Raw genomic sequence first — 10983 nt, forward strand, 5'->3', positions numbered from 1 at the left:
CTTGACTCAAGATGAAGGAGAATGATCCTGCGTCTAGGGACCATTCCGACTCTATCGGTGTGAACCTGGATAGAGCGTCCGCTGTCACATTGCGGACTCCTTAAAGGTGAACTGCCGACAGGAACCACTTCTTCTTTTCCGCCAATCGAAAGATGGCCAACATCACCTGGTTGAGAGGTGGTGACCTCGATCCTTGTCGATTCAACCATCTCAATATCACCTCACTGTCCAGCACCAACTTTATGTGGGTCGAGCGATGCGGGGAGACTTTCTTCAAGGTAAGGAGTACTGCCATAGCCTCCAGAAAGTTTATGTGAAATTTCTTGAATAGATTGGACCAAGTCCCTTGGGCCTTCTTTCGATGAGAATGACCTCCCCACCCCTCCTTCGAGGCGTCTGTGTGAATAGTCAACAAGGGGGGAGGTGGCTGAAGAAGTACCGACTTCTTTAGTTGCCTGGCTTGGGACCAAGGCCTGAGAAGAGTACGTAGACGAAGTGGAACTGGTCTTCTCAGATCTCTTCGCGCGTTTGATGCATAATTTCTCCAAACTCCGGTTGCATCCTTTAGCTGTGCTCTTAGCACCGGGTGTGTTACTGAAGCAAACTGGAGAGAACCCAGCACTCTCTCCTGTTCGCGTCTTGATATCCTTTCGGAATCTAGAAGTCTCTTGACAGAGCCAGCTATCTCCTTCTTCTTCTTCGCCGGGATGGAGAATCGGTGTGACACTAGGTCCCAGTGGATTCCCAACCACTGGAATTTTTGAGATGGAGAAAGTCGAGACTTTTTTCTCTTGATCTTGAAGCCTAGATACTCTAGGAACTGGATCACCTGCAGAGAACCTTGCAAGCATTCCGTCTTGGATGCTGCCCACACCAGCCAGTCGTCCAGGTAGGCTACCACCTGGATTCCCTTTAGGCGTAATTGTTTGAGAGCTACGCTCGCAAGCTTCGTGAAGATCCTTGGGGCTATGTTTAGCCCAAATGGCATAGCTTTGAAGGCATAGAGTCTTCGATGTAGCTTGAACCCTAGGTAGGGGGGGAGACGGCGATTGATTGGAACGGGCCAATAGGCGTCTGACAAATCTATGGAGACGGTAAATGTCCTCTTGGGCAGTGAGGTCCTTATGTGTTGCAGTGTTAGCATCTTGAACTTGCAGTTCACTATGAACTTGTTAAGTGGCGACAAGTCCAGAATGACTCTGAGTTTTTCTGAGTCCTTCTTGGGAACACAAAACAGCCTTCCTTGGAATTTGATGGACTTTACCCTTCGGATCACTTTTTTCTCCAACAGTTCCTGAATGTACTCCTCCAGAACGGGGGTGGAGTGTTGGAAAAATCGAGGGCACGGGGGTGGAGTGCTGTACCAGCTCCAACCCAGTCCATTCTTGAGTAGGCTGTGGGCCCAGGGATCGAAGGTCCACCGATCCCGAAAATTCTGATGTCTCCCTCCTACTGGTATCACCTCACTTTGACTGCTGTCCTGAGGTCTTGCCTCCCTGACCGCGACCACCCCTGAATCCCCTCCCCCTTGAGGGGCGCCTAGACGAGCCTCTGGCTACTCCTCAAGGCTTTGCTCGAAAGGTAGTTGACTGTCCTTCGAACCTTGGGTTAAATGCCGGGGACTGCGTCGACACGGCTTTGGGTACCCACTGGAATGTGGTCGGGGTTTGTGCCACCATCTGGGGCACTGAAGGCATAGGCAATTGCTGTTGCTGTTGCTGTCTGAATGGCTTAGCTGGCCGAGAGGGTAGCCTAGTCTTCTTAGTCTTCCTCTTTGGATGGGGACCCTCATCCGGGGAAGACTTTCTCTTGATAGATAAGCCCCACTTCTGGAGAAGGTTTCTATCCTCCGTGGCAGCCTTATCTACAACCTCCTTGACCGATTCGCTAGGGAAAAGGTTTTTGCCCCAAATGTTGGAGGATATTAGTTTCCTTGGCTCGTGCCTCACCGCAGCCGAGGCGAACACGAACTCCCTACAAGCTCTCCTCGCCTTGACGAAGCTGTAAAGGTCCTTCGTCACTGTGGCCAGATGAATCTTAGCCACTACCATGAACATCTCATGAACCTTGGGGTCGCTTGCCATTGTCTCAAGAGTGGTTTGAAGAGACATTGAGGCAGCCAGTCTTTCTTTCGTCTCGAGCTCCCTTCTCAAAAGAAAGTCAGACAGCTTGGGGAGGTTCTTACTGAACTGACGTCCGGCAATGTCAGCCTCCAACTTCCCGACTGAGAAGGTCAGATGGACGTCCTTCCAGTCCTTGTGGTCCAAGGGTAGGGCCAGAGACAAAGGTTTACACTCCTCCAAGGAGGGGCATGGCTTGCCAGCCTCGACTGCTATTAGCACAGCGGCAAACCCTTTCTGCATAAAGGGGAAGGCTCTAGCAGGAGAGGACACAAAGGAAGGGTGCTTCTTACTCAAAGCAGGAACCTTTGAGTTTGTGAAGCCCCTCTCTTTCATCGAGCACGATAGCAAAGCTTGAGCCTTAGCGTGGTCCATAACTATGACCTCTTTCGGCTCTGTCTCCTTTGAAGCTGGTTACTTCCTCAGACGGACATAGCAGTCCGGATACGACCCCTTGCTGGGCCAGAATTCCACCTCCTCTAGGGGAACTGAGCCCAACTTCTCCGACATGACGATCTTTCCAGTCGTCATCGGCATGTGCTCAGCATACCTCCAAGGGTTAGCATCAGAGCACAAGGGAAGGTCTTTCACGCTGAGCCTCTTCTGGGGCCCATGTGATGCTGCAATTCTCCGCATCTCCAGCTCCATTGCAGCCGCCTTCTTATTATTCTCCCTCTGCATCTGTTGGATCATTTCAACGATGGAGGAAAGGGTCTTTCCCAGCTCTTCTGGGAGAGCGGACGATGTTGAGGGAATAGGTTCAGAGGCCTGAACCGGAGTAGCCGACATCTCGTCGGCCTCCTCCTCTTCAATGTCTGGAGCCTGATCTTCATCCTGGTCTTCTGCCAGAAGGTCCTCTTCCAGACGCTCGGACACCTCCGACATCCTGTCGTCCAACTGGATGTCCTGCAGGGCGACCGCGACTTCAGCATCCACAGGGATCTGAACTACCGGTATCTCCACTTGAGGCTGGGGAATCACTGCCTCAGCTGACGCTCTGGGGAAAAGGTAAGCCCTCATCTTCTCACTTGGAAGATAGGGCCCATAGGTGTTCTTCTGGAAACCCCTTACCCAGGCACGAAGCTTTTCCCTTGCTACATCCCTTGACTCCGCCGTCCTAGGGGAGTCAAAAGCCTCAGCAATCAGGTTTATGCACAAGGTACATACCTGCGGGTCCCAATATCGGAGATCACCTTTGGAGACAGCGCATGCTGCGTGCCTCCTACACAAATCATGTCCACAGAAGTTCTTGCTGCGGACGTTGCAGAAGACGCTTCCACACTTCGGATGGGCCTCCTGTGAAGAGAAGAAATTTCCATGAGTATCAAGTGAACTACGTATCACTGGATATACATAGCTTCCTAATAAAACGGAAAGGAAAGACACACACTTGTGTTTCCCGCACAGTCAATTGCTGCAACCTTCCAGATAATAAAATCGTATGGTTAATCTATCTTAGAGCAACCAATGAAAAATTTCCAGAGGAAACAGGTGTAGCTCACACCTAAAGGATGATTTTAAAATACCGGATAGTAGACGAGAAAGAACTCTCTTTATCTGTAAGGCAACACCAAGGGGCTGTGCAAGATAACACAGGAGTGTTAGAAAACACAGTGTTGTAACAATACTATACTATAGTTTTCTCCCTACAGTATATACTATACTGAAGAATACTGGTTACAGTATAGAAGGTAATGTGCCGGCCGGCACTTGCCGGCCGGCACACATCTTAACTAGATCTAAAGTATACTACTTAAGAGCTATAAGGCGGCAGAACGCTGGTTCAAATGCATGTGCCGGCCGGCAGTAACTGCAGGCCGGCACCTGCAAGTGCCGGCCGGCAATACTGCCGGCCAGCAAGTACACAAGGTAGCACCCGGCTGCCGGCCACCATTCGTAGCGACCAGCAGACAATGGCGTGATAATAGCCGGCCGACAAAGGTATACAACCAATGCCGGCCGGCAGCAAAAGAACCAGAGAACTCCGACTGCCCGGCTGCCGGCCACTTAGGCCGGCAGCCGGCTAGGGTACAACACTAGAAGAAAACAGAATGGATGCCGGGATAAGAGACTGTACTACCTCATAGCCCGACAACCCGAAAGAGTGCACATAAGGAAGGAGAGAATATAATTTCAGGCTTCCTGACCAATGCCATCTGGCTCTACAGACAAACATGGATGAGGGACCAAGAGAGGTCCTGGGAGCACTCAAAGCAGAAGACCTTTGCCGGCCGGCACTCTCTGCCGGCCGGCAAGGGACTAAGTCAACTCCACATCCTAACCTATGCTAGGTACGGATGTAGAATGACGGACAGTAATGTAATGGCTAGGCCATTACAGAGGAAAGAGGGGGAAAGGAAGAAGAGGGTCCTATCAACCTTGCTTTAGTAATGAATCACTCGCAGCCAAGAAAACTCATCTTAGCCTAAGGGAGATCCGAGGAGGGAGGCCAGCAATACTTGCCAACCCCCGCAGGACCAAAGCAAGGAAGGTGTATATATATATATATATATATATATATATATATATATATATATATATATATATATATATTTATATATATATATATATATATATATATATATATATATATATATTTATATATATATAAATATATATATATATATATATATATATATATATATATATATATATATATATATGTTTGCATGTTTGTATATAAAGTGATAATCTTAGGCAAATAGAAATTCTTCATAGAATATCAGCGGAATATTCACTTACCTTAATATATTTAGAGAAGTTTATATATATATATATATATATATATATATATATATATATATATATATATATATATATATATTTATATATATATATATATATATATATATATATATATATATATATATATATATATAATCTTACGATACTGGTGTAATATGAAAGTAGAATATTTTATCCACGTATTTCATTTTTGTATTTAAGAGATGTATAGCCAGCTCTGAATATGAGTTCCACTCATATATGATTAAGTAAATTGGTGTAAAATACATAAAACTGTTGTCGTTCATTTTGTCATATTCACATTTAGTTCTTTATATGTAAATTTACGTATTTTTAAAGAATTAAATTATAATTTCATGTAGTTTAGTTGAGAAGTCTTACATAATCTTGTTGAAAAGGTATGCTGTATGACACACACGCTAGTGGTTGCTTCATGCATTCACGTGTTTGGAAGTTGCAGCAAGGTTTCCAAATAGAACTTACACTTTTTTTTTGATATTGTGAGAAGAGGTGGGTGGAGTTAGCAGAGTGCTTTGGCTCATCAAGCTACGATAATACCCTACTTCAACTGCCAAGCCGGCAACTTTTCCTCAGGAAAACTCGCCTAGACCATATGCACATGAATTGAATGTATTGCTGGAATGAGCTCGAAGTTTGCGGAGTGAATTGGCTAGTACAGTGGTAACGTGTTTACCTCGCATTCGCGTGGCGAGAGATCAATCCCCGCCCAGGGCCATGAGTTTAAGCTGTTTACTGGGGAGGCTACTGCTGTGGTAGGGCACCACAGTGGGGGGTTGGGCTTGCCCGGCTGACGTTCTGGTGAGCATCTATTCTGATTGAACTGGAACTGAAACCAGGCACCTTTAACCTTTAATTATGATAATATAATAGATCCTAGCAATACATAGGAGACATCCAGTCTGATATCCACCAAGATCTCTGCTTCCACCAGTGTTCTATCAAGCGTCTATCCAGCCACTACGTAATTCTTCTCAAACCCGAGAAGTGCTTTTTCTCAAACGTGAATAGTAATTTCTCTCAAACCTATACCATGTATAGTGTTGTTCAAACATTAGCGATATTATTGTGTTTAAATTAAAAGCGAAGTGTGTGAATGTAAATAACTTTGCATTGTAAAATATATTAATTGCTTTTTGTGACTGACCCTGTGTGATTTGGTTAAAAAATTAAGTGTATTCATTTTGCTTAACAGATTGGTAAGCTTCTGTGAGGCTAAGGACGTATGAATAACAGTAGCGTATATGTAAGTGTGATAATTGATTATTTACTATAGTATTAAAGTGTCAACTTTGTCATTAATTGCAACATTGAATATTTTCATAACTTAACTTGTAGTGAAACTACTGATTTTATATATTTTTTTTTGTATGTGCCATTACGTCATAGTCTAAAGTTTAGCTCAGATTTCATATTTCGAGATATTTATTATTTGGTGTTGATTTTTTGAATTTCTATTTTTATGGAATAGATTTATTTTTGTAAAATGTGCATTATCTCTATCTCCAATACTTATTTCAGTGCTATCCTCTTATCCATTGACTAGTAACCGAAGAAAAATTCAAAAGTTAGACTCCCTGGCGGATGTCTTTATTGATATCAACTGAAAACATGAAACAGCAAGATTTAGCACTTTTTATGATAATTAATTCATCATTCTGTGGTGCTGAAATATAGTGAGTTCTCTCCCAGCATCTGTTTAGTTTTCTAACTTGTTATTGGAATATAAACAAACAACTAAAACAATCATGGGAAAGGGCATTTCTATAACTAACACTTTGGTTGCTACTAGTATTCTACTACTATTACTACTAATTGTAATAATGATAATGAAAATAACAGTATACTCAATAATAGTGATAAGAATTATAACAATAATTATCATACTGATCATTATTACACTGATATTATGGAGAGCTCTGTATCCTGTCAGGAGTTGATTTGAAATATATTTGAATACAGTTATAATCACAAAGCTTTCTTCGAATCCTCATCATCAAGTTATTTATATTGTCTTTCGCGTTTGTTTATACTATTCTGACGCTATGCTTAAAGTGTAACTACAAGCATCTTTTTGTTAAAATTTTCCTCACTTGAAATTTGGAAATAAATTATTTGTCACGTGTGATGGTAAAAACTTTGCATTTGCAATATTATAGAGGTATTGGAAATTATGAATGTAATTTTCTACTCATGTTATTTAAATTTTTAAACGATAATATGAAATATAAGGCCACAATCGGTGTTTGAAGGGCTACAAGATTTTTTTTTTTTTTTTTTTACGAGTGTAAAATCACAATGATAGTACAATTTTCACCTGGACGAAGCTTAGTGGAAAAGGATATTACATATTTTTCCGAATCTTTTCAATTATTTTCTCACTTAATCAGTCTTCCAGCTTTGACGTCATGCAAAGTGATGCTTGGTAATTTCCGTGGTAGAAGTCACTGCGATTGTTTATGTACTGTGTATTTCAGTTTTCAAGTGAAAAAATTATGTTTAGATAACCATTGTAAATATACCGTTTCGAACTATAAGGGAAGAAGTTATCTATTTACCCTCCCCCCCCAAAAAAAAAATAAAAAATAAAAATAAATACAGAAATTATGTGTTTGCTACGGTTATCATCGAAGAAGAAATGAAAGGAAGTATGCGACTATCGTATGATTTTTGTGAATAACTGTATAAGAACGTAAGAGAAGATAAGAAAAATGTTCTCCTTCATATAAAATCAGCTCTCTTTGGGGATTCAAGTTCACCATTTATTCTGTAAATCAATTAAGCTGATACATAAAGGAAACACCATTGATACCTGTATGCAATGAAAAGTGAAAGTGTCTCTAATTAGTTATCACGTAATATTAAACAATACAAACGGATAAAAAAAAAGACAATTGATAACATTTAAGCTTTTACTCACATTTTCATTTGATTTCCTCCTCAGCTCATAAATCTCACTATCTTTCCTAGCCTATTATTTGATTGACAGTAACAACGTACATAATCGAAATAACGATGACATAATGTTGACTTGTTCTAGTTTACACACTTAAATATATGACAAGTTATTTTCTTAGCATTAAAGAGAGAGAGAGAGAGAGAGAGAGAGAGAGAGAGAGAGAGAGAGAGAGAGAGAGAGAGAGAGAGAGAGAGAGAGAGATATCTCAAGTTTCAAAAATTTCTTATCTCTGAGAGAAATCTCATCTTCTTGCGGAATAAACATAGCAAACGGACTGGAAGTCAGCCAGGATTTCCAGAAGATTATTGAAAACTTTTCTTAATTTCCTTAATTAGAAACAGGAAGACATTAACCAAATCATAACATTATCAAATAGTGGGGATAGGTTGGAAAACACAGATAATGGAAAATCATTGATGCTTTCTTTACATACCTTGGATGTGGATCCAAATACAAACACAAACAAATGACTTGAATAAAAGGAGAACTCGAACAATGCAATATACAAAAGTTTATACTTAGTAATGCTATATATATATATATATATATATATATATATATATATATATATATATATATATATATATACATATATATATATATATATATATATATATATATATATATGTGTGTGTGTGTGTGTGTGTGTGTATGTGTGTGCGTGTATATATATATATATATATATATATATATATATATATATATATATATATATATATATATACATATCATTGGGGATACCTTAAGGGGGATAAAGTGTTTTTGTATCGCCATGATCAGTAAAGATATACTAGTAAGGGCTACCCGTACTAAGAGAGAGAGAGAGAGAGAGAGAGAGAGAGAGAGAGAGAGAGAGAGAGAGAGAGAGAGAGAGAGAAGCGTTGAACGTGCAGAACCTCGTCATCATCTTCTGCTTCTCTTTCTTCTTATTCGTTATCCCAACATTAAGGGGTCAGTTGCCTAATGAGCCCTCTCCAATGACTTCTATCAAAGGAATCCTCTTCAAACACATCTCTTATCCCCTCTTTAATTTTCACTAGGCCTACCATTCACTTCATTTCATTTTCCAATCTTTCTGAAAGTGATATTCTCATAATCCCTCTCAGAAATCTCATCTTTGTTCTCTCAAACTTTCTTCTTATTTTTTCTTGGAACCCAAGTTTCCAAACCATAAATTAACATTGATCCTAAAACTGCTCCAAAGATATTAAATTTTAGTTTGATTGGTCTTATTTGGACACATACCACTACTGCTACCTCCTGCTATGTCCCACTGGCTGCTCTTATCCTACTCTCAACTTCAGCCTCACAACCTCCTACCTGGTTTGTAGTAGATCTCAAGTATCTGAATTGTTCCATCTGCTTTATAACCGAGTCTCTACTTTCATGCGTAACCATCATGTCTCAAAATACATCTACTGCTCACCATAGCTTCATTATTATTCACATTTACTCCCAAGCCAGCCCTCCCAAAGACTATTGTGATATCCCCAACTTTTTCCAGCCATAACACAGATGTGGGAAAATATTTTTTGATTTATTAGGAGGAGAACGTTGCTCCAACCAGACTAAACACCAATACCCTTCAACTCTGTGAATCTTTGATCTCTAGTTACGGCTTGTTATAAACCAGAATCCTATATTGGCATAATGCAAACACATACTAACATACATATATATATATATATACAAATTTATATATATATATATATATATATATATATATATATATATATATATATATATATATATATATATATATATACAAATAAGCCATATATATTTTTGATATATTAATGTCTGGATTCTCTTAACAACCTCGGGATCACAGACCCAGGCGAAATCTCACAAAGACAAGAGCTTGGCTCCGGCCGGGAATCGAACCCTGGTCTTTGTTCGTGGCCAAGTGGGTTAGTCACTGTCTATATAAGCTTGCCGACCAGGGTTCGATTCCCGGCCGGAGCCAAGCTCTTGTCTTTGTGAGATTTCGCCTGGGTCTGTGATCCCGAGGTTGTTAAGAGAATCCAGACATTAATATATCAAAAATATATATGGCTTATTTGAATATATATATATATATATATATATATATATATATATATATATATATATATATATATATATATATATATATATATGTGTGTGTGTGTGTGTGTGTGTGTGTGTACTCATTTTCTACAAAATTGCGAATGAAATTCAGGAGCTTTGGTTATTCCAGTTCACAGAGGTATGCATCTCTCTCTCTCTCTCTCTCTCTCTCTCTCTCTCTCTCTCTCTCTCTCTCTCTCTCTCTCTCTAGAGAACAAAATTCGGGTAAAATATAAAATAAAGCCGCATAAGGTTACTAGTTTACGTTGGATTAAGTCTTCTAATACATTAAGTCGAGACGAACTACATTATCTTTGATCTGTGTCTTTAACCTTCTTTCCGTTATTTAGATTTAGTCCAATTGTGCATTTGCTCAAGATAGGAGTTAATCTTATAAACCTTTTAATATGTATATCTGATACTTGGAGACATTTGAATACGATACGATTTTATTACAATTATTTTACATTAGAAGTGTTAGTAGCAAATTCTTTATCAGTAATAGGCTTACCAGAGCACCAGCCATCTGTTGAGATACTAACGCTGGAGAGTTAATTTGTCTTTTGATTAGCCAGAGTACTACACTGAATCCATCTGGTTACGGCAAATTTTTCTTTTGCCTACGCATACAAACAATAGTTTGGCCTATTCTTCCCTCATTCTTCTCTGTCCTTATACACCGCACACCCCTGGAATTACCAAACAATACTGCTTTGTAATCGTGCAGTGGCTACTTTCTTCGTAGGAAGGGTAGAAGAGATTCTCTAGCTATGGTATGCAGCTCTTCTTGGAGAAGCACTCACGAAAATCCCACCAATGCCTCTTCTCCTTCTTTTTTTATTTTTTTAAGATATTTTTAGTTTATATACGAGATATTTATGTTAATGTTTTCACTATTCCTAAAGCATTTTATTTCATTGATTTATTGACTCTAGGTTCTTTTTCCCTGATAGAGCCATCCTGCTTTTCCAACTAGGGCTGTAGATCAGCTAATAATAATAATAATAATAATAATAATAATAATAATAATAATGATGATGATGATGATGATGA

This window comes from Palaemon carinicauda, chromosome 13 (genome assembly GCF_036898095.1).
Source record: "Palaemon carinicauda isolate YSFRI2023 chromosome 13, ASM3689809v2, whole genome shotgun sequence".
Lineage (NCBI taxonomy): Eukaryota > Metazoa > Arthropoda > Malacostraca > Decapoda > Palaemonidae > Palaemon > Palaemon carinicauda.